Genomic DNA, 25,291 nt, shown 5'->3' with positions numbered 1-25,291 from the left:
CGACCCGTAAAAAACTATATTCCGCGAATATTCCTTTATACGGGTCTGTTTGGGGGGTCTATGTCTGCTGCCGTCCGAGCCAGCCCGCAAAGACCATTTTCCGCAAACTGCAAACGCGTTTTGCGAGCCGGCCGGATGCGGGATCTGCTAGAGATGCTCTCATCAAAAAATACTCGAAAGTGTCACCGTCATCCAAAGCGGAGAGGCTGAGCCTAACAGTAGAACGGATGCTGCCGAGAGAAGAGACATGGAGATGCTACTACAAATATTCAGGTACCTTGAATATGAAGAAAAGAAGGCTAAAGATTCCGGTGGCCACACAAATTTTACACCCATTCGGAACAGACGATTAACCGTGCCTATATCGCATCTACGAAAGAAGCGTTCTCTTCTTTCTGCTAGCAAAACACATGGTGGAAAGGAGTTTGGCCTCGACCCACTCGAAATTTCCACCCACTGACGGATTGCTTAACTACATATTTACAAAGCCTAGGTTCTTCCTTAATTATTACCAAAATTTAAGTTTGGTCCTGAAGCTCTCTACCGAACATCCTTGGTCCTGAAACTCTACCGAATTCGGTCCCTCTTCTCATTGTAAGGGATTTTGTTGAAGGCATGGTGGCAACGGAGCTATTGAAGAATGGGAAATGCTTGACTTCAGCAGGCGGATTGCACGCGAGCGATCCGCCTCCTCCTGTGTGTGATGTGTGTCCTTTGCGCCTATTTCTGCTATTTCTTCTGCAACATCATGTGTGTTGCAAATTGTCTTCCGCAACAACACCCATATTGCAAAAAATTGAAGGAAGAAAAACTGCAAATATTTTCTACAACAACGTCTCTGTTGCAAAATTTTCTTCTGCAACAACACCCATGTTGTAAAAATAGTGAAGAAAAAAAATCCGCAACATCATCTATGTTGCAAAAGGTTCATGTAACATATGTTTCGAATCAAAAGTGATCGAGAGTCTTGATAGATGGTTACAGGCCCCTTTAATATGCCCCGAAGAGACACGACGATCCATCGCAAGGAGGCGTCGGTTCCAGGGAATCGAAGGGAGGCGTCGGTTGCAGGACAAACCGCAACGACGGTTTGGGCAAGGGGTGATTTTCCCTAATTACATAATTAGTTTTAACACTCCCCCTAATCTATGCTTGACCATGTAGAATCATTTTCACGATTGTCCGTAAAGCTCTATCATCTCAAAATATTCTCCTTCAAAAAGTTCTTCATAAAATCTTTGATGAGATCCTGAAACATATACTCAAAAAAAAGATAGCATAATGTGATGTCATTTAAATAAGGATATCTCAAGAAGAGACTCCCCCCTGACACCTGCAAGTCCCTAAGTGGTCGCATACCAATTCCATGAGCACATTTCTAAAATGTTGAATTTGGTAGAGACTTGGTAAATAAATCAGCAAGGTTGTCGCATGATTTGACTTGCAGAATGCTTATTTCCCCTCTTTTCTGAAGATTATGGGGGAAAACCCATTTACGAGAAATATGCTTGGTGATATTACTCTTGATGTATCATGTTTGCATCTGTGCAACACAGGCCGCATTATCTTTATAGATAATAGTAGGTGATTCTATCAAACCAATTCCACATGACTGTTGTATGTGGTTTATCATTCTGCAAAGCCATACACATTCGCATGTTGCTTCAAATAATAAAATTATTTCAGAATGATTGGTAGAAGTTGCCACCAGAGTCTGTTTCGAAAAGTTCTATGATATAGCAGTGCCACCATGTAGGAACATGAAGCCGGTCTGAGATCTGGCATTATGGGGATCAGACAAATAGCCGACGTCTGCATATCCAATCATATCACAGTCCTGATTTTTCTGGAACTGGAAAAATAGACCAAGATCCTTTGTGCCTTGGAGGTATCGAAAGATATTCTTCACTCCAGACGAATGACGTTTGGTGGGAGCTGCGCTATATCTAGCAAGTAGATTCACTGCAAATGCAATATCAGGTCTTGTGCAATTTGCAAGATACATAAGCGCTCCAACGACACTGAGGTATGGAACTTCAGGTCCCAACACCTCTTCTCCATCATCCCTTGGTCTGAACGGATCTTTCTCCACGTCTCGAGATCGAACCACCATGGGAGTTTTAGATGGATAGGATTTGTCCATATTGAATTTCTCCAATATTTTTTGGATATAGGCAGATTGGTGTACCATGATTCCCGAGGGAAGGTGCTCAAGTTGGATGCCTAAGCAAAATTTGGTTTTACACAAATCCTTCATCTCAAATTCCATCTTTAGGTGATTGCGTGCTTCATCAATGTTTGGTGTGCTGCCGATGATGTTGAGATCATCAACATACATAGAAATGATATAAAATCCTGTAGAGGACTTCTTGATGAAGACACATGGGCAATCATCACTATTAGAGTAACCTTTCTGAAGAAGGAACTCACTCAGTCGGTTGTACCACATCCGCCCCGACTGTCTTAAGCCATATAATGACTTATTCAGCTTTACACAATACATGTTGCGTTTTGCATTTTTATTCGGGACAGAGATTCCATCAGGAACCTTCATACATATATATGTCCGAATCTATTGACCGTAAAGATATGCGGTCACGACGTCCATCAACTGCATAGATAGACGATTTTGCACTGCCAAGGATATGAGTTATCGAAAAGTGGTTGCACACTCATTACTGGAGTATATGTTTCAGTGAAATCAATGTCGGGTTTCTGCGTGAAACCTTGTGCTACGAGCCTTGCTTTATATCTTCCGAACTTGAAGTTCGGTCTCATGGGTACGTGGATCAGAGGATGAAATGGCATGAGGAGTCCAATCAATTTCTGGGCATTCTTTTTGGTACTTGAAATCTCCCCCTAATGCCGGAAAATGTTCCTCATTAAATATGCCATCAGCGTGACGGGCTGTGAACTGATCCCCAGTCAGGGTTTCCAGGTACTTGATAATCGACGGTGATTTGTACCCAACATAGATCCCCAACTTCCTGTGTGGGCCCATAGATGTCCACTGTGGTGAGATCGGGATGTATGCATCAAACTTACGCAGATGGGAAATGCTAGGATGATTTCCACGTACCAATTCTAGAGGGGAAGAACTATGATATGCAGTTGGCCTCAATTGTATCAAGTCAGCAGCGTGTAAAACAGCATGACCCCAACAAGAGGTTGGCAAGTTTCAATTCGTCAACAAAGGTCTTGCAATGAGTTTGATCCTCTTAATCAGTGCTTCGGCCAAACCATTTTGTGTATGGACATATGGAACAGAATGTTGAACTTCAATCCCCAAAGCCATGCAATAATGATTGAAAGCACTTGAGGAGAATTCTGCAGCATTGTCCATTCGAATTGACTTAATTCGACTTTAATGGGCTGGCAACTTAATGACTTGCCTCATTATCTTGGCAAATGCATGGTTCCGTATGGACAGAAGGCACACATGTGGCCATCACGTTGATGCATCAATCAGAACCATGAAATACCTGAAAGGTCCAAATAATGGCTGAATGGGACCACAAATGTCTCCTTGAATACATTCAAGGAACTGAAGTGGTTCAGCTTGTATTTTGAGGTGCGAGGGCCTCAAAATTAGCTTTTCCATGGCACAAGATGTGCACGCAAAATCTGAAGATTGAGGAAATTTTGACTCAAGCATATTATGACCAATGGAATTGCTAGTAATTTTTCTCATCATCCCGACTCTGGGATGTCCTAGGTGATCATGCCAGGTTTGGAATGCGTTAACATTCTAAAAAATTAATCTGTATGCAACATGTTCCACGGGTTTGATGTACGTATAGTACAAACCAGATGATAGAGAAGGAATTTTCTCATGTACCTTATTGCCATATCCGTGATCTTTAGTAAAGAGTAGATACTCCTCTTTGTTGTCTTCATGGGTTTCAATGTGAAAACCATTCTTACGGATATCTCGGTAACTGATCAGGGTACGTGATGAGTCGGGATACAATGAAGCATCCTCAATCGTCACTTGTGTACCGCTTGGGAGGGTGAATATGGCACGTCCAGTACCAACAATCACTGTATCGCGTCCAGCGGTAGTTAGAATATCTCCATTCATCTTTTTAAGAGTTTGGAAATATTTCATCTCCCTCGGTATGGAGTTTGTGGTACCACTGTCCACAAGGCATAATTCCTCTTCCATCGGATTGTCCCCGTAGAAAACTATATAAAACAAAGAATTTTCAATAAGAAAAACTCATGGTAATATATAGAATACAATCTTTATTATATCAAATGTGCTGATACAATACAATATAAAGACAACAACAACCTTATGTTCTTATTACAATCATCACAAATGGACATAATTAAGTAGATCACTAGGAGATTGAGGGACTAGTCGAAGTCGCCAAACACGTTGTTTGCGGTGTACTCAATCAACGTGTTCTCCGTTTCAGCAGTATCCTTAGGCAGATAAGGAATCATGGTGTTGCTCGGTCCAGGAGGAACATCGTGCGAACCACCGGCTTTTTTTCCGCTATGTCGATGAAGGTTGAAATTGGCTTCAAATCTTTTCACTTGAGGTGCTTTGCGTCCCTGAGATTGCTGATACAACATACCTAGATGCTTGGGCATTTTGCACTTTTCAGTAGAATGCGTGTAGCATCCACACTTGTTGCAAAGCTTGGATTTATCAAACCTAGGCTTTGAAGTGTCTTTTCCCTTTCCTGGGTTTCTGGGTCTCCTGTTCCCATGGCACTTTCGCTTATGCTCGAAATTGGATTGTTTACCCCGAGAGGTACCATTAAACTTTTGTCTATTTGCAACATTCAGATGGACTTCAGGTAAAGGTTGTGCCCCAACTGGGCGCTGAGAGCCATTCTTAGCGAGTAGGTCATCATGCTTTTCAGCCTGAAGTAACATGTGAATAAGCTTGGAATAGACAGTGTAGTTACGAGCATGGTATTGCTGTTGGATGATCCTATCTGAAGGGAGCATAGTAGACAAAGTTTTCTCTATCTTCTCCCCCTCAGTAGGTTCCTTCTCACAAAAGCGTAGTTTGCAACATATCTTATGAACAACATGATTGTACTCACCAATGGACTTGAAATCCTGAAGACGGAGATGAGTCCAATCATGGAGTGCTTCTGGCAGGTCTGCTGCCTTCTGCTGTTCATACCTCGTTTTGAGGGCCAGAAACAGAGTACTAGGAGATAACTCCTGTAAACACTCAGACTTGAGATCTGGATGAATATGGTGCCTTATGACGAATAAAGCAGCATAGTTCTGATGTTCTGTCAGCGGCGTGGCCCCAGCCGGGAGAGGAGAGTCTCCGGGGGTTGTATGGCACGCGCTATCCCACGTGACGCAAGACTGATCTTGATGTCCATAGCCCATGTAGAGTAGTTGTGTCCATTGAGGGCAAACTCCTCAAACTCTTTGGTAGTCATATTTGACTACATGGGAAAACCAGAGATAATTAATTTACAGGTGGTAAATTAAAAACCATCATGGTTCTTTAATAAGAATGCAAAAATTTGATACTCAAGTGTAAACTTAAAAAATTCTCAACCTCAACTGTGTGAACATAACACTTTGAAGATCACTTAGATTTCACAGTAATAGGCTACATCACCATTACCTTGTGTATGCTACAATTCAGATATAAGGAATACTCGTTGGAGGTAATCGCTTGTCGAGAATGACAAAGCGTACACCTCACAGTGAGAGGGGATAATCTGCAAATGAGCAGTAGATGCCAACTCATTACCTTCTGATTCCAAATATAATGAGGGAGAAATATTCAAAAATTTGCAAGTTTAGTGTGCGGGAGAAGATGATCTCGATCGCTAAAACATGTTCAAGAGAACTTGATATGTGGTAAACACATGGAACAAGTCATTCTTCCCAGATGAAATCCGGTACTTTATTTATATTATCAATCCATTACATAATATAAACACACTAATAATTACACAAGTCCTAGTCAGATGTAATCTAGAACTGGACTAGATTGTAAGTAGCAGTCAAACTAGGTACTAAACAGAGTCTAAAATTGCACAAATACAACAATTAGTACTACTGTTAATAAAATAGAGAGAAAAAGGAAAAATATGAATCCAAGCCAGAAGGAGGCGGCTGGAGGACACAACAGGCGCCTGGGCCTGGGCCTCCTTTGGCCAGCCCACCCGCAGCCCCACCGCATAAGAGGAGGAAGCGGCAGTTACAGATAAGGGTCTGAGACCCGAAGCCCGCACCTCCCGCTCGATCCCCTTCCCTGCACGGCGCCGGCGACTGGAGTGGCCGCCACAGCCCCTCGCGGCGCCGGAGGTCACCGGCGTAGCACCAACGACCCTTCCTAATCCGAAGAAGACGCGATGACGACGGGGTCCGGGCGAGCACTCTCTGGTGCGGCGCTGGCGAGGCCGAGGCTCGCCGGAGCCCACGAACCGGGGGGGGGGGGGGGGGGGGGGGGGGGGGGGGGGGTGGTGGCTGGGGCGGCGGTTGATGGCGGCGACAACGCGCCCGAAGAGATGCCCGTAGCGTCGTGCCGCGCGGCAGCTCGAGCCCGCTGCCGTCTCCTGCTGAAGCGGGGCGTTGGCGTTGGCGTTGACGCCCTCCATAGGGGCGCTCGGACCGGCCACAAGCCATCGGTCGAGCACCTTGTTCACAGATGGCGCACGCGCAGCAACGCCAAGGCCGTGCCTGTGGGCGTGGCGAGCACCAGGAGCGACGCGTCTGTCGACGCCGTGGCCGCGTCCAGCAGCACGGTGACCACCACGGGCTCCACGTCTAGTGGCGCGGTGACCATAACGGCCAGCGGTGCAACGGCCGAAACAACCAACGGCCTGCATCCTGCGACGGAAGCGCCGGAGGCCACCAACGTCATGGTAGTGATGACGGTAACGACGACCGTCCTCACGGATCAGGCGGAGAAAGAAGAAAACAAGGCCACGCATCTCACCGGCGGCGAGTGCTCCCTCTCTTCTCCTTTCTCTGTTGCCTTTTTCGCTCTCGCTGGCTGTTCTACGTGCGTGATAACGTGTTTCGAATCAAAAGTGGTCGAGAGTCTTGATCGATGGTTACAGACCCCTTTTATATGTCCCGAAGAGACACGACGATCCATCGCAAGGGGGCATCGGTTCCAAGGAATCGAAGGGAGGCGTCGGTTGTGGGACAAACCGCAACGACGGTTTGGGCAAGGGGAGATTTTCTCCTAATTACAGAATTAGTTTTAACAACATAAACGTTGTTGCCAAGGATTTCTGCAACACTATCTTTGTTGCAATGATAAAAAGTGTGTTGGACGCTGGATAGCTCTCCGTTAATGGTTGTCGTATCCGCCAGCCGACCCGTGGCGCGGCCCATTGTAATAATAGCAGAAAAATAAAGAATAGAAACAAAAATACTCCAGAAATGTTATTGGAGTTTCTTGAATTTCAAAGAAAGAAAACTCCAGCCATGCATACGTACAGTACTCGGAGTCGGAGACCTTGGGCAGTTTGGGTTGTAGACGGACTCCGGCCACAACCTCCGAAGCCTATTTCCGTGCGCTACTCCATAGCAACCCAAGCCAGACTCCATCTTATACGTAGTATATTGGATTGGATACAAATAGGACAATATATTAGGGCACACCGCACACACGTACGCTAATGTGGCCGGCATAGCCCTGTCCTAGCTGCACAGATGAAACGGGCGGCGTCTTCACTTCCGCTCCACGATGACTTGCTCCTCGAGATCGTCACCTGGCTCAAAGACGACATGGCGGCGCTCTTTCGGTGCGCCATGGTGTGCAAGCTGTGGCGTCGCCTCGTGGCAAATCCCTCCTTCCTCCGGCGCTGTTGGCCGGAGGACACGTCCGCCTCAATCACCGGCTTCTTCACGAGGGAGCAACGCCCTGGACAAGGGGTGGGGGCGCCGTGCTTCGTCCCTGCGCCGGGGTCGGCGATGGGCCGTGGTTGCCATGCCCTTACCACCTTCGTGCAGCCTACCGGCCAGAAGTTAGATCACGCGGAGCCGCTTGTCTCACGCCACGGCCTCCTACTCGTGCGCCTTCCCTCCCATGGCTCGAGGGTCGTCCACCTGGCGGTGTGCAATCTGCTCGTCGGCGAGTGCCACGTTCTACCACCTCTAAAGTGCGGCAAGGTCGACCCCCTTCACTTGGACTGGAGTGGGTACGCTATTTTGAGTGGTGTGGATAGCTGCTCTTACAACCAGCAGCCACCACCGAGCAACGATGCGTCGTCCTTCAAAGTGGTAATCATCGACCTGGACTACAATCTCTACACGTTCGCATCTGATAAAGGGAGCTGGAGCACGGCGAGCAGATGCTTCGGCGATGAGGCTACCAGCAACTATACCGCGGTTTATCATGGCCCTGCCGTCGTGTGCCGCGGCACGGCACACTGGCTCTTTTACGAAGGGATGATGCCAGGTTTATGCATTGTTGGTATGGAAGCTAAGACGGGCCACATCACCTTGACAAGGATCCCCTTTGAGATGGACGACATGAGATATCGCCCGTGCCTTACCCTCTCCACCGATGGGACACTTTCGCTAATCTATATCGAAAGGGAAGATGCCCGGGTACTTATCTGGGAAATTTTGGACGAGACTACAAACTGCCTCTGCACTCGGAGTATCGAGTTACAAGAACCAGGCAAGAAGCTTACTCAAAGCATATCAAGCTTGCACATGTTAGGAGAAAAGTACGGGACGATGATTGCCCAGGGCAGTAGTTTGTGCGTGTATGTTGTCGACCTTGAAACCGAGACGGTGGAGGAGCTGCTAGATTGGCCTAACCGTCATGCTAACCGTGTGGATGTCGTGCCATTGCAAATGAGTTGGTTGACATTCTTCCTTTCTCGGCTTGGTAGTCGGTAGCCGGGGACGATGCTAGAAGACATTACATACCATCTTGTGATAGTGAGAATTTCCTCCCATTACTTAGCAAGGAGTTATTTTCAATAAGGAGTTACTTAGAAATAAAGTGTGTTTAATAATTAATCGTCTTCTTAGAAATGCATATGAGATATCTTCAAAGTTTATTCATCCCCGCTGTTAACTTGTTTATTAAGTTCTCTGCCCAAAACGTATAGCATTTGGTAAGTACTCATGAGTACTAGCGGTCGTTATAAGCCACTCATGAACTGCTCAACTAATTGTTTCAATGAAATAAGGAAAACACTTAAATCCATCGGGCTGATTTCTGGAAAGAAATCAGCCGCCTCGTATGCATGCGACGCGTCCATCCAAGTTATGCACCGCTCCGTCAACTGCCCAGCCACCACATACCGCATCTCTCCTCAACTAACCTTCTCTTGAGTCTTCACGTTCTTCTTCCCCCCGCTCATTGTTTCTTTTCCACACGAACACCATGGCTGCCGCTAGCTTTGGTGTGATCCCTCTCCTCCAGACCGGTGCATGTTTGTAAGACGGCGTAAGTTTTTGCTGCAAGCCTGTTGTGGGCGAGCGCAGGGGTGTTGCGAAGGCCGCCGATGCTTGCCATGGTGGCGCTACTGCATGCAAGGCGTGCTGCGAGAGGGCATCAGTGTGGTTAGCATGGTCGCCGGGTTGCTACAAGGAGTCGCAGGTGCTCCACCGAGCCGCACGATGCGTGATGGATGATGTAGGGTGGAATCCTAGGGTGATGATCTTTCACGTTTGGAGTGGGATCCCTCGAAGAACACGACGAACACGGGGAAGAACGGGGAGAAATCACAAGGGGAAACACTCAACAACAAGTCCAATCACACATCCACTAAACAATCAAACACACAAGGTCCACAAGGTACATGAACAACAAAGAGAAAGATACAAGGTAGAGTTCATCCCAAATCCAAAGGAAATGGGGGCTTGAATCCTAGAAGGATCTTCCCACAAAGGGGGTCTTGAATCCCTCGGGATCTTCTCACATGGAGGTCTTGAACTCCATGGGAGTCGTAGTCTCTCTCTCTCAAGAGAAGAGGTAGGAGCAAAGCTCACCTAAGAATGAGCTATCATATTTGCTAACCCTAGAAAGGTGGGGAAGAAAGAGTATATATAGTCTAGGGGCGAAGGGGTACAAGGGCTGCGGCCCCAAACGAAGTCAACACACAGGCGTCGGACGTCCGGATGTCACCGGTCGTCCGGAGGCTCGAGAGGGTCCGGACGTCCGGGGGCCTTCGGACTTCCGTGGATTCGGCTCGGGCGCACATCGGTCGGACGTCCGGAGGCTTTCGGACATCCGCAGATTCCATTCGGGTGCCCAACTGCCGGACGTCCGGAGGGCGTCGGTCGTCCGTGGCCTGGGGAGTCGCCGGACGTCCGGTGGCTTCCGGTCGTCCGGCCACTGGGGACTCCGCAGCTCCGTCTTTTTCTGTCTTCTCTTCCAGGCTTCCCTCGCGGATGGTGTAGGTGTTCCTTGGCGCTTGTACTCCTCCTCGTCGTCCGTGAAGCTCCGGCAATACCTATGCATGCACACGAGTGGAGTGTCAAGTAGTATACCATTCTCGAAGGGGTCAAGTGAACACGTGTAAAGGAGAAGATTCACCTTTATGTATGAGAAGTAGAGGACGCACGTGTCACTTGCCAAACGGACTCTTGACATGGTGATGACCGTAGGATGCTCCGCATCATCCCCTCCCCCTTGGAAAAGATCCGACCTCGGATCGAAAACCAAATCACCATGGGAAAGAGATGGTGGTGCCATGTCGAAGTGGTCGATCACCAAGCACTCATCGTCTAGTAGCTCCAAATGGGCACTCTCCAATGTCGCACCGTCTTGTGATTCCTTCAAAAGGAGCAAATGGAACAAACACTTGGAAAAACAAATGTGGTTAGCGTTAGTGCAAAACCAAGCATTCAAGAGGTGATTCACCAAACAAGTGTCGTCATCAAGCATAGCAAATTGTGTGACAAAGGATTGTGACATGGCATGTAATCGCAAAAATTGAGCACAATCAAAGATATCATGGGGACAAGCATGTAAATGGGAGGTAGAGATGCAAATATGTGTGTCAAGAGAATAAGCATCTACCTCAAGGTCATAGCTAGCATTCACAAATTGCTCAATGAAAGGTCTATGGTAGGCATAGGAAGTATTCACAACACCAAATAAAATGAAGTGTCTAAACACATGGGTCAAGTGCAAGACAATCCAAGCATAATGTGCATAGGGTGTATTGAATATATTGTGGCACTCAACACAATATAAAGAGCAATTGTTCATCAAGTGTGAGGCAATCAAGTTAATCATGTGACAAGCAAAGGGACATGGCATATGTGAAGAAATGACATTGGTGCAACCAACCATATGATAGTAGCAAGTAGTCCAAGAATTGGATGCAACACACAAGGTATATATATCATGAAGCATGGAAATGTGGCAATCATGGGTGAAAGCAATATGTCGAACATGCGTGCAAATGGTGCAAGCAATACATGAAGTATGATCCACAATATCCAAGCTCAAGAATGATGTCACCTTGAAGATGTGTCCTTGTGCATTCTTCACAATGCCGAAGTGGTAGGAAATGTGGTGTAGAAGCGAGCCGTGGTAGAATGTAAGAGGCTCGCTCTCAAGAGCTCGAATGGTCAACTCACGTGAAGTGGAAGTCGACACAAAGTCCAAGTATCCTACACAGGTACAAAACAAGACAAAGAACATATGCGCATGGTAGATAAACACATCATCCATCATGATAGTTCTCTTCTCTTGCACATAACCATTAGAAGCACAAGTGCATGAGTAATATGATGCAACAATGCCAATATTCAAGGCACTAGGTATATGATGCAAATAGATAAGACAAGCATGCTTCACAAGGAATATGTCAAAATCTCCAAACATATGTGAGAATGCTATGGGGGCAATCTCATGAGCAAGATTATAAGCATTGTTGCACTCAATACATGGCAAATCATCTAGCATGAGAGAGGCAACACATGGAGATATATGACAAAAAGCAATATGAATCATGTGCAAAGCATATAGATGGTTGTCATCAACCGCATGAGATGAGCAAGTATGAATCATGGGTGATGCAACATAAGCAAGCATAGTAATCAAAACGTGTAAACTAGTGGAGCGAAGATGCAACACACTAGAGTAAATCATGGCAATCATGTCATGTGAGCAAATAGTAGGCATAGACAATGCACATGACATAGAGCAAGCACGAACACAAACCAAGATGAAAGTGTCATCATAGGAATGGTGCACAAAAGGAACATGGCAAGAACAAGCAATATCTCCACCAAGCTTGCAAATACACATACAAGTACTAGAATCAATCATCATGTGTAATGCAAAGTATGGGTCGCAAATGCATGTCAAAGGCATATGAATGAGCATATCATGCAAAGTGAACATGGCAAGATGGGCATATGATATGTAATGAACAATAACCCATAGCCAAGTGAGGGCCATGTAGAATGAATGCACGACGTCTTTACGCGAAGAGAGCGGTGGGAAAGACAATCCATGGGATCCCAAGGCATCATTGCTCTCTAGAGCTCGTTTTGTCAACTCGTGGGATTGCGAGGTTGACAAGTATTCATGGGTACCTACACAAAATAGACACAAACCAAAGAAATTATGCGCGTGGTAAATGTACACATCATCCATCATGATGTGTATGTGCACGTGTGAGTTAGCACAAGATAAGAAATGCTCAAAGAAATTTGATGCATGGTATAAGAACATGTCATCCATCATGAAAGAATAGTTATTTTGTATGACACGATGGGGATGCAAATTGAGCATGCAACTATATGGCACATTAATAGCATGTTTATTCATGGGGAGCATATGGTGCACACAAGTATGGGGATCATGCAATGAATGGGATGTATCAAATTCTCCTAACATGTATGAGGAAACTATGGGGGTCTCCTCATGAGCAATAGCAGAAACATCATATGGAGAAAATGGACAACATCCAAAACAATGCATATCCGAAGCTAGGTGGGCATGGCATGGCATATGAGATAAATTATGCAAAGGGAGCATATCAATATCATCACAAGAAAAACAAATGCCAATAACCATGGGCTTGTCATCTATGCCATAAGTGCAAATTGGGTTTATTTTAAGGGCATATGCATAGTCACTATGAAGAGATTGCAAATATGACATATGATTGATCTCATGCATAGCATATGACAAGTCAAGCGGATTAGCAAACATGATGTGACCTAAAGAATTGTCACAAGAAATCCTATGTAACATGGCATCACTACTAATAGATTCCACATGAGAATCATCATATTCATCATAAATGGGCAAATCATCACATGGGGAAATCATACTAGCATGAAGCAAGGTACTAGGTGGATCAACATCATGCAAGCAATCAATGTCAAGAATGTCCACTAGTGGGACTAGAGCATCACCTTCACCTATGTTACCTTGTTCATTCCACTCAAGTGTTGTAGGTGAGGTGGGAAAGACCAAACGGTGGTCATCTTCATCTTGATGGAACCATGTGGGGGGTGCATCATATTCCACCATGGCCATCGGTTTGTCCAAAGGGAGGACAAAGTCGTCGAGGGTCGGCGCGTCATCATAAATGGGACCTAGCACCAAATGAGAAGGCACAATAGAGGTAGAGGTCAAGTCGTTAGTGTTGAAAGTGGCCTCACATGACCTATCAACTATCTCACTCTCTCTATGTGGTGGTTCACTCACTCCCTCAAAATAGGTGCACTCAAACTCATGTATGGTGGAGTCACTCATCTCACTCAAGTGGTGGGGGTTGTGGCTCTCCTCACATGGGATTTGTGGCAACACATCATATATGGGGCTAGTGGTGAAGTCACTCTCACTCTCAATATGGTGGCAAAAGTCACTCAAGTCATCATACGTCGCCGTGGTCGAGGTGAAATACTCAACCATCTCATCGCCGTCGCCATGGATGAAGGCCGAAGATGGCACATAATCACTCTCCTCCATGACCGAGGGGAAAATCCCATGCTCGATCATCTCGTCATCGTCGCCGTGGATGAAGGCCGAAGATGGCACATCATCACTCTCGCCTCCTAAGATGGAAGCATCATCCTTGCTCGCCGCCTTGTCGCTCGCCTCCAAAGGTTGGTCCTTGAAGGTCTCCGTAGTCGTACTCGTCGCCGCACCATCTTGAAAAAGAGTCAAGGTGGACTCGGCATCATCAATGCCACAAAGAGGGATGGCGATGAAGTCAAACTTGGGAGCATCATCTTGTAGCTCGTCTGGCTTGGACATCTTGGTGGTACTAGCCTCATGCTTATCGTAGAGCTTGGTCGCCGCGAAGTTTGCTTGGGGTGGAGAAGTCTTGGCCTTCATGAGTTCTTGTTCCGCCTTGAGAGCACCAATGTAGTAGTCGTCGATGGACTTGTAGTTCTCGAGGAAGATAGTCTTGGAGATGTCGTTGTTCAATCCCATCATGAAGTGGAACTTCATCGAAATGGGGTCGTCCATGCCGGCTCGTCGCAAGGCAATCTTCATCTCCTTGAAGTATGCGTCGATGGACTTGGATCCTTGGATGGTGTTCTCCAATTGGCGTCGAAGTTGTTCCGTGTAGGTTGGAGGCACGAACTCTCGCCGCAAAGCTCTCTTCGTCTTGGGCCAACTCATGACGTAGTACTCCGAAGGTGTGTGAAGCCACCATGCCAATGCATAGTCGTGGAAGTTTCTTGTGGCGCACTTCACTTGATCTTCGGAAGGGACTTGATGTAGCTTGAGGTAGTCGTCCATCAAACGCTCCCACTCGAGGTACTCCTTAGGTTCTTGAGTTCCATAGAAAGGAATCGCGTGGTCGATGTCGAGGTCGTAGTAGCTCGTGGAAGTCGCGGACTTGATCTTGGGGAGCTTCTCTTGAGCGTAGTCTTGGGGTGCTTGTTGGCGAAGATGCCGTATGTCTGTAGGCGAAGATGCCTTGAAGTCGCTTGGCGAAGATGCCAAGGGAGATGGTGAAGTCATTGAGCGGTTGTTGATGTAGAGCTCTTGACCTTCACGTTCTTGATGGTGATGGTGTCGATGCCGATGTGATCTTGCCGGAGATGGTAGCTTGGAAGAATGTGCTCTTGAGCGTCTTCTCGAAGATGAGGAAGATCTCTTGTAGGACTTGATGAGGGCTTTGATCTCCTCCATTTGAGCTTGCATCTTGGCGTCGGAGTTGTTGTTCGTGGCATCGAACTCGTCGTTGTTGTTGTAGACCGATTGTGAAATGCCTTGCCTATCCATCACAAGAATCGAGTAGAGGTGAGTAGGAAATGAGATAAACAATACCAAGTTACCTTTTCCCAAAGTTGAGGATGTATCCCGTTTCACTCAATGTGAGATGAAAGAATAGTGGAATTGGTACTGGACTTGTTCACTCACACCTATCAAGTAAAGCTTATGGTGTAGCTCGGTGAGGATAGTGGCACAAAAAAATTGATGCAAAATGTTAGCAAGAGTCAATAATGTTGAAAGAGATTCACAAATTCGCAAGTGAAACAAGTAGACCAATAGCAATATGTGGCACACGGAAACACACACACGGATAGATAAATGGGGTCGTGCAACCAAGGAATGAGCACAAAATGTGGAATCCACGGAAAACGCTCTGTTGCACAACTCAAGAGAGACGCTAGCACGATTGCTCAATAGGCGGATACGACACTTGTGCACAACCTATGAGATGCAAAATGGATAAACTTTCTATCCCAAGTATGCTATGTATGTATGGTTCCCGGTGTTTCTCACAAGATGATCCAAGATGATCGAGTATGATAACATATGATATATTGTGATGCTATGGCTATTGCTTACAAGCTCTTTGCTCTCTCTTTTTCTTTGCTTAAAAGCTTTATTTCTTTCTTCTTTTTTTTTCTATGGCCACTTTTGCACAATGCACAAACCAAGATAGCTATTGTGTATATGCGGGAACAAACTTGTGACGCACGATATGATACCAATATATGCACCACGATGATATGGTATGTATGCAATGGATGGTGTAGATAACTAATGTGCACAAGTAACGTGGCCCGACAATACTCAAATGGCTAGTCTCGATAGACAAGTAACGCAAAATGGGCTAGAGGTTAACAATGCAATTGCAAGGGGAATATACAATGGTGTCGTCGAGGTTACCGTCCTTGGTGATGATGAGAGGCGGTGTTGCCGATGTCGACCCGTTCCTAGTTAGCCGAAACACCCTAGGAAACGGAAAAACCGCAAACTCAAAATCTCAAAGGCAAATGTCAAATGGTGGTAGCGGAAAGCGGTGGTGGTTTGCACTTGGCAATGCAGAAGTGGAATGATGGGCTATACATGTGTCGGAGTTGAAGTTGTCGTCCCTAAGTAGCCGAAACACCTTAGGAGACACATGCCACGACTCAGACAAGCTCAAACAACTATTGGGTTAAGTTGGGCGCAAAATGTAAGGTGGGCAATGCTATGCGGAAGTGGTGGTGGTGGTTGATGAAGAAGCAATAGTCCCTAATTAGCCGAAACACCTTAGGAGACTCGAATCACTACTCAAGCAACCACTAATGCTATGGCAAGCAAAATGGGTTAGGTTGCGGAAGTCGGTGGTGGCTATGCGGATGATATGGTGGAGGGCCTAGGCAAAGATGCCAAAATTCACAACATTTGATGGAGTCAAATGATGTTGGTGGTATTTTTTTGGGAAGGGGGATGTCAAGAGCTTCAAAACGAGCTAAAGAACGTCAAAATCGGAGTTCGGATGAATTAGTTATGGCCGAAACAAGAATCAGCCGAAGTCTGAAACTACAGGTTACGGACGTCCGTAAAAGGTCGGACATCCGTAAATTCAGTTCGGGTTAGGGGTTCCGGTCGTCCGAAAAAGGTCGGACGTCCGGACGTTCCAGGGGCTCCGGACGTCCGTAAAACTCCGGTCGTCCGGTGGGTCAGGGTCAACGTGAGATTTGAATTCCGGGACGCGATTTTGGGTGGAATTTGGGGATTTCGGGGTCAAAATTCACGGGATTTTGTGGATGGAAGATGGGGAAACTTGGAGAAACGCTAGATCCACTTGAAACCAAGCAAATCCACGGATCAAAATCAACAAAACATCATCAAACCAACAAATCACAAAAAAAATTGGGGCTATTTTTGGTGGGGATTTTCGGATTTAGGGAAGAACACAACAAAATCAAGCTAGAAAAAGAGGGGTAGGGGCTCCAAAAACGTGATCATGATACCAAGATGATGTAGGGTGGAACCCTAGGGTGATGATCATTCACATTTGGAGTGGGATCCCTCGAAGAACACGACGAACACGGGGAAGAACGGGGAGAAATCACAAGGGGAAACACTCAAGAACAAGTCCAATCACACATCCACTAGACAATCAAACACACAAGGTCCACAAGGTACATGAACAACAAAGAGAAAGATACAAGGTAGAGTTCATCCCAAATCCAAAGGAAATGGGGGCTTGAATCCTAGAAGGATCTTCCCACAAAGGGGGTCTTGAATCCCTCGGGATCTTCTCACATGGAGGTCTTGAACTCCATGGGAGTGGTAGTCTCTCTCTCTCAAGAGAAGAGGTAGGAGCAAATCTCACCTAAGAATGAGCTATCATATTTGCTAACCCTAGAAAGGTGGGGAAGAAAGAGTACATATAGTCTAGGGGTGAAGGGGTACAAGGGCTGCGGCCCCAAACGAAGTCAACACACAGGCGTCGGACGTCCAGATGTCACCGGTCGTCCGGAGGCTCGAGAGGGTCCGGACGTCCGGGGGCCTTCGGACTTCCGTGGATTTGGCTCGGGCGCACATCGGTCGGACGTCCGGAGGCTTTCGGACGTCCGCAGATTCCATTCGGGTGCCCAGCTGCCGGACGTCCGGAGGGCGTCGGTCGTCCGTGGCCTGGGGAGTCGCCGGACGTCCGGTGGCTTCCGGTCGTCCGGCCGCTGGGGACTCCGCAGCTCCGTCTTTTTCCGTCTTCTCTTCCAGGCTTCCCTCGCGGATGGTGTAGGTGTTCCTTGGCGCTTGTACTCCTCCTCGTCGTCCGTGAAGCTCCGGCAATACCTATGCATGCACACGAGTGGAGTGTCAAGTAGTATACCATCCTCGAAGGGGTTAAGTGAGCACGTGTAAAGGAGAAGATTCACCTTTATGTATGAGAAGTAGAGGTCGCACGTGTCACTTGCCAAACGGACTCTTGACATGGTGATGACCGTAGGATGCTCCGCATCAATGGAGCTTCGCCGGTGCTGCGATGAAACAGTCGCCGGAGTACCGAAATATCTCCAACGCTGTGATGGAGCATCGTCGGGCTGCCAGGATATCACCGGTGCTGCGATGAAGCATTTGTCGGACCGCCGAAACATCACGGACGCTTCAACGGAGTATCACTGATGCTGCAATCGAGCATCGTCGGGCTGCCGGGACATCGCCGGTGCTGCAATGAAGCATTTGTCGAACCGTCGGAACATCATGGGCGCTTCAACGGAGTATCACCGATGCTGCAATGGAGCATCATCGGGCTGCCGGGACATCGCCGGTGCTGCGATGAAGCATTTGTCGGACCGCCGGAACATCACGGGCGCTTCAACGGAGTATCACCGATGCTGCAATGGAGCATCGTCGGGCTGCCTGGACATCGCCGGTGCTGGGATGAAGCATTTGTCGGACCGCCGGAACATCAGGGGCGCTTCAACGGAGCATCACCACTGCTACAATGGAGCATCGTCAGGCTGCCGGGACATCGCTGGTGCTACGATGAAGCATGTGTCGGACCGCCAGAACATCACGGGCGCTTCAACAGAGTATCACCGATGCTGCAATGGAGCATCGTCAAGCTGCCGGGACATCGTCGGTGCTGCGATGAAGCATTTGTCGGACCGCCAGAACATCACCGGCCCTACAACGGAGCATCAGCGGTGCTGCATGGAGCATCGTCAGGCTGCAGGGACATCGCCGGTGCTACAATGAAGCATTTGTTAGACCGTCGGAACACCACCGGCGCTGCAACGAAGCATCATCAAGCCGTCGGAGCGTCACCGGGGCTGCAGTGAAGGATATCCGGATGGCCAAAGGATCGCCGGTGAGCAATGGAACACCAATGGTGCTTGAAGAGGTGTTACTACAACGCCGAGCTCGTCGGCGCTGCTGCCGTGGCCAATGTATGGAAAGCTCGTTGGCCGTTTTGTTGCGAGGTGACCAGCGACGTGGCCGCTGCAACCTGAGGACTGCAGCTTGTGCTCGCCGGCGTGTGATGCTGCGTTGGTGGCTGGAGGCTGCCGGGAGATATGTGCAAAATGGGGTGCACTAGTAGAAAAGGGGGCAATGGTCCAGGCCGGGTCAGCCCATCAGTCCCGGTTCAATCCAGAACCGGGACCAATGGGGGCATTGGACCCGGTTCGTGAGCCCCGGGGGCCAGCCGGGCCACGTGGGCCATTGGTCCCGGTTCGTCTGGACCTTTTGGTCCCGGTTGGTGGGACGAACCGGGACCAATGTGACTTGCTCCTGGCCCACCACCATTGGTCCCAGTTGGGGGAATGAACCGGGACCAAAGGCTTCCCTTTAGTCTCGGTTCAAGCCACATATATACCCCGCGAGCCATTAATTGCCTATATATACCCCGCGAGCAGAGCACTCTCACTGCTCTGTTTTTTGTGGCCGGCAAGGAGAGAGCTTTGTGGTGCTCTAGCTCACCTCCTATGCACACGAGGTGTTCGATGGAATGCCCGAGCCACACTACTTAAGCTTTCTCCTCTCCAAGCTCCACCTCCAAGCAACATTTTTCTCAATATTTTTCTAGGTTTAGCGGTCCGTCACGTCCCGTCCCCGTCTTCACCGCCGTCGATCGCCTGCGCCGATCTCGTCGCCGGCACCACCGTGGTGAGCCTCTTGTTCTTATCTTCTTTCTGAAAGGAAAAAAAAATCTTACTTGTATGTTTATATAGATACTTGTATAATTTTCTTACTTTTGGTTTTGGTATCCGCCCCCGTCGGCCCTCGTCCTGTCTATGATTCAGATGTGGTATATATTATCTTTTCATAACTATTGGTTCATTTATTGTTTATGACAATTATGCCGACCAACGTGACATAGATTTTATTTATCTAGGAGGTTGTTGAACCGGAAATTCCAACCGACCCTATTGTCGAGAGGTTAAATTTAGTTGAAGAAGAAAACAATTTGTTGAAGAAAAAAATTAGAAAAATTGAGGAGGAGAAGATGATATTGGAGTTGCATGTTGCGGATGTCGTCGATGATCACAAGATCAAGATGGATGCAATGCGCTTGAAGATTAGAAAGATTAGAAAATATGCCATTCATACCGAGGCTTGGTATCATTATGCCGTTGGATCAGTTGTTACATTGGTTGCGATTATGATCGCATTTGTTTTCACATTGAAATGTTTTACATAGTTTCAGTGTATGGTTTAATTAATTTAGATGCTCTGCAGAGCTTTATGTTGTTAGATGAGAACTATGTATGTACTTTGGTTTTAATGTGATGATGAATTTCTATTAATTTGGTCACTTAATTATCTATTCATGATGTTATGTAATGATTTTTGACACACTTAATTATATATAATGCACGCAGATGAACCGGCAATGGATGTACGGTTCAAGACACACCTCCGACTACATTAAGGGCGTGCATGATTTTCTCGAAGTGGCTGAGGCAAACAAGCAGAATGGTTTTATGTGTTGTCCATGCCCTATATGTGGGAATACGAAGTCTTACTCTGACCGGAAAATCCTCCACACCCACCTGCTTTACAAGGGTTTCATGCCACACTATAATGTTTGGACGAGGCACGGAGAAATAGGGGTTATGATGGAAGACGGCGAAGAAGAAGAGTACGATGACAACTATGTGCCCCCTGAATACGGTGATGCTACTAAAAATCAAGAGGAACCAGACGATGTGCACGATGATGCTGCAACGGGCGAAGCTGCTGAAGATCAAGAGGAACCAGATGATGTGCCCGATGATGATGATCTCCGCCGGGTCATTATCGATGCAAGGACGCAATGCGAAAGTCAAAAGGAGAAACAGAAGTTCGATCGCATGTTAGAGGACCACAAAAAAGGGTTGTACCCCAATTGCGAAGATGGCAACACAAAGCTCGGTACCGTACTGGAATTGCTGCAGTGGAAGGCAGAGAATGCAGTGCCTGACAAAGGATTTGAGAAGCTACTGAAAATATTGAAGATGAAGCTTCCAAAGGATAACGAATTGCCCGACAGTACATACGCAGCAAAGAAGGTCGTATGCCCTCTAGGATTGGAGGTGCAGAAGATACATGCATTCCCTAATGACTGCATCCTCTTCCGCGGTGCGTGCAAGGATCTGAACGCATGCCCGGTATGCGGTGCATTACGGTATAAGATCAGACGAGATGACCCTGGTGATGTTGACGGCGAGCCCCCCAGGAAGAGGGTTCCTGCGAAGGTGATGTGGTATGCTCCTATAATACCACGGTTGAAACATCTGTTCAGAAACAGAGAGCATGCCAAGTTGATGCGATGGCACAGTGAGGACCGTAAGAAAGACGGGAAGTTGAGAGCACCCGCTTACGGGTCGCAGTGGAGAAAAATCAAGAGAAAGTACTGTGATGAGTTTGCAAGTGAGCCAAGGAACGTATTGTTTGCTTTAAGCGCGGATGGCATTAATCCTTTAGGGGAGCAGAGCAGCAATCACAGCACCTAGCCCGTGACCCTATGTATGTATAACCTTCCTCCTTGGATGTGCATGAAGCGGAAGTTCATTATGATGCCAGTTCTCATCCAAGGCCCTAAGCAACCCGGCAACGACATTGATGTGTACCTAAGGCCATTAGTTGAAGAACTTTTACAGCTGTGGAATGGAAACGGTGTACGTACGTGGGATGAGCACAAACAGGAGGAATTTAACCTAAAGGCGTTGCTGTTCGTGACCATCAATGATTGGCCCGCTCTCAGTAACCTTTCAGGACAGACAAAGAAGGGATACCACGCATGCACGCACTGTTTACTTGACACCGATAGTATATACCTGGCAAGCTGCAGGAAGAATGTGTACCTGGGCCATCGTCGATTTCTTCCGACCAACCATCAATGTCGAAAGAAAGGCAAGCATTTCAAAGGCGAGGCAGATCACCGGAAGAAGCCCGCCATGCGTACCGGTGATCACGTACTTGCTATGGTCAATGATTTACACGTAATCTTTGGAAAGGGTCCCGGCGCACTAGCTGTTCCGAGTGATGCTGGGGGACACGCACCCATGTGGAAGAAGAAATCTATATTTTGGGACCTACCCTACTGGAAAGACCTAGAGGTCTGCTCTTCGATCAACGTGATGTTGGAAATATGCCCTAGAGGCAATAATAAAAGCATTATTATTATATTTCCTTGTTCATGATAATTGTCTTTATTCATGCTATAATTGTGTTATCCGGAAATCGTAATGCATGTGTGAATAACAGACACCAACATGTCCCTAGTGAGCCTCTAGTTGACTAGCTCGTTGATCAACAGATAGTCATGGTTTCCTGACTATGGACACTGGATGTCATTGATAACGAGATCACATCATTGGGAGAATGATGTGATGGACGAGACCCAATCCTAAACATAGCACAAGATCGTATAGTTCGTTTGCTAGAGTTTTGCAATGTCAAAGTATCTTTTCCTTAGACCATGAGATCGTGTAACTCCCGGATACCGTAGGAGTGCTTTGGGTATGCCAAACGTCACAACGTAACTGGGTGACTATAAAGGTAGACTACGGGTATCTCCGAAAGTGTCTGTTGGGTGACATGGATCAAGACTGGGATTTGTCACTCCGTATGACGAAGAGGTATCACTGGGCCCACTCGGTAATGCATCATCATAATGAGCTCAGAGTGACCAAGTGTCTGGTCACGGGATCATGCATTACGGTACGAGTAAAGTGACTTGCCGGTAACGAGATTGAACGAGGTATTGGGATACCGACGATCGAATCTCGGGCAAGTAACATATCGATAGACAAAGGGAATAGCGTACGGGGTTGATTGAATCCTCGACATCGTGGTTCATCCGATGAGATCATCGTGGAGCATGTGGGAGCCAACATGGGTATCCAGATCCCGCTGTTGGTTATTGACCGGAGAGTCGTCTCGGTCATTTCTGCTTGTCTCCCGAACCCGTAGGGTCTACACACTTAAGGTTCAGTTACGCTAGGGTTGTAGGGATATGTATATGCAGTAACCCGAATGTTGTTCGGAGTCCCGGATGAGATCCCGGACGTCACGAGGAGTTCCGGAATGGTCCGGAGGTAAAGATTTATATATGGGAAGTCCTGTTTCGGGCATCGGGACAAGTTTCGGGGTTATCGGTATTGTACCGGGACCACCGGAAGGGTCCCGGGGGTCCACCGGGTGGGTCCACCTGTCCCGGGGGGCCACATGGGCTGTAAGGGGGTGCGCCTTGGCCTAATGGGCCAAGGGCACCAGCCCCACATAGGCCCATGCGCCTAGGGTTTAAGGGGGCAAGAGTCCTAGGAGGGTAAGGCACCTCCTAGGTGCCTTGGGGGGGAGGGAAACCTCCCCTTGGCCGCCGGCCATAGGAGATTTGATCTCCTAGGCTGCGCACCACCCCCCCTTGGCACCCCTATATATAGTGGGGGGAGAGGAGGGACTTCATACCTGAACACCTCGGCCTTTGGTTGCCTCCTTCTCTCTCCCCAACACCTCCTCAACCTCCATAGTGCTTAGCGAAGCTCTGCCGGAGTACTGCAGCTCCATCAACACCACGCCGTCGTGTTGCTGCTGGTGCCATCTCCCTCAACCTCTCCTCCCTCCCTTGCTGGATCAAGAAGGAGGAGACGTGGCTGTTCCGTACGTGTGTTGAACGCGGAGGTGCCGTCCGTTCGGCACTGGTCATCGGTGATTTGGATCACGTCGAGTACGACTACATCATCACCGTTCTTTTGAACGCTTCCGCTCGCGATCTACAAAGGTATGTAGATGCATCTAATCACTCGTTGCTAGATGGACTCCTAGATGATCTTGGTGAAACGAGTAGGAAAATTTTTGTTTTCTGCAACGTTACCCAACACCTGCACCGACTAAAGAGGAAGTTAATGATAATGATCAAGATACTTCTGATCAAGCTCCTACTGAAATTCGAAGGTCCACGAGGACACGTTCCGCACCAGAGTGGTACGGCAACCCTGTCTTGGAAATCATGTTGTTAGACAATGGTGAACCTTCGAACTATGAAGAAGCGATGGCGGGTCCGGATTCCGACAAATGGCTAGAAGCCATGAAATCCGAGATAGGATCCATGTATGAAAACGAAGTATGGACTTTGACTGACTTGCCCGTAGAACGGCGAGCCATAGAAAATAAATGGATCTTTAAGAAGAAGACAGACGCGGATGGTAATGTGACCATCTATAAAGCTCGGCTTGTCGCTAAGGGTTATCGACAAGTTCAAGGGATTGACTATGATGAGACTTTCTCACCGGTAGCGAAGCTGAAGTCCGTTCGAATCATGTTAGCAATTGCCTCATTTTATGATTATGAAATTTGGCAAATGGACGTCAAAACGGCATTCCTTAATGGTTTCCTTAAGGAAGAATTGTATATGATGCAGCCGGAAGGTTTTGTCGATCCTAAAAATGCTGACAAGGTGTGCAAGCTCCAACGCTCGATTTATGGGCTGGTGCAAGCATCTCGGAGTTGGAACATTCGTTTTGATGAGATGATCAAAGCGTTTGGGTTTACACAGACTTATGGAGAAGCCTGTGTTTACAAGAAAGTGAGTGGGAGCTCTATAGCATTTCTCATACTATATGTAGATGACATACTTTTGATGGGAAATGATATAGAACTTTTGGACAGCATTAAGGCCTACTTGAATAAGAGTTTTTCAATGAAGGACCTTGGAGAAGCTGCTTATATATTAGGCATCAAGATCTATAGGGATAGATCAAGACGCCTCATAGGTCTTTCACAAAGCACATATCTTGATAAGATTTTGAAGAAGTTCAAAATGGATCAGTCCAAGAAAGGATTCTTGCCTGTTTTGCAAGGTGTGAAATTGAGCTCAACTCAATGTCCGACCACGGCAGCAGAGATAGAAGAGATGAGTGTCATCCCCTATGCCTCAGCCATAGGTTCTATTATGTATGCCATGCTGTGTACCAGACCTGATGTAAACCTTGCCGTAAGTTTGGTAGGAAGGTACCAAAGTAATCCCGGCAAGGAACACTGGACAGCGGTCAAGAATATCCTGAAGTACCTGAAAAGGACTAAGGAAATGTTTCTCGTTTATGGAGGTGACGAAGAGCTCGTCGTAAAGGGTTACGTCGACGCTAGCTTCGACACAGATCTGGATGACTCTAAGTCACAAACCGGATACGTGTA

This window comes from Triticum aestivum, chromosome 3B (assembly GCF_018294505.1).
Source record: "Triticum aestivum cultivar Chinese Spring chromosome 3B, IWGSC CS RefSeq v2.1, whole genome shotgun sequence".
Taxonomy (NCBI): Eukaryota; Viridiplantae; Streptophyta; class Magnoliopsida; order Poales; family Poaceae; genus Triticum; species Triticum aestivum.
This window is presented reverse-complemented; position numbering follows the sequence as displayed.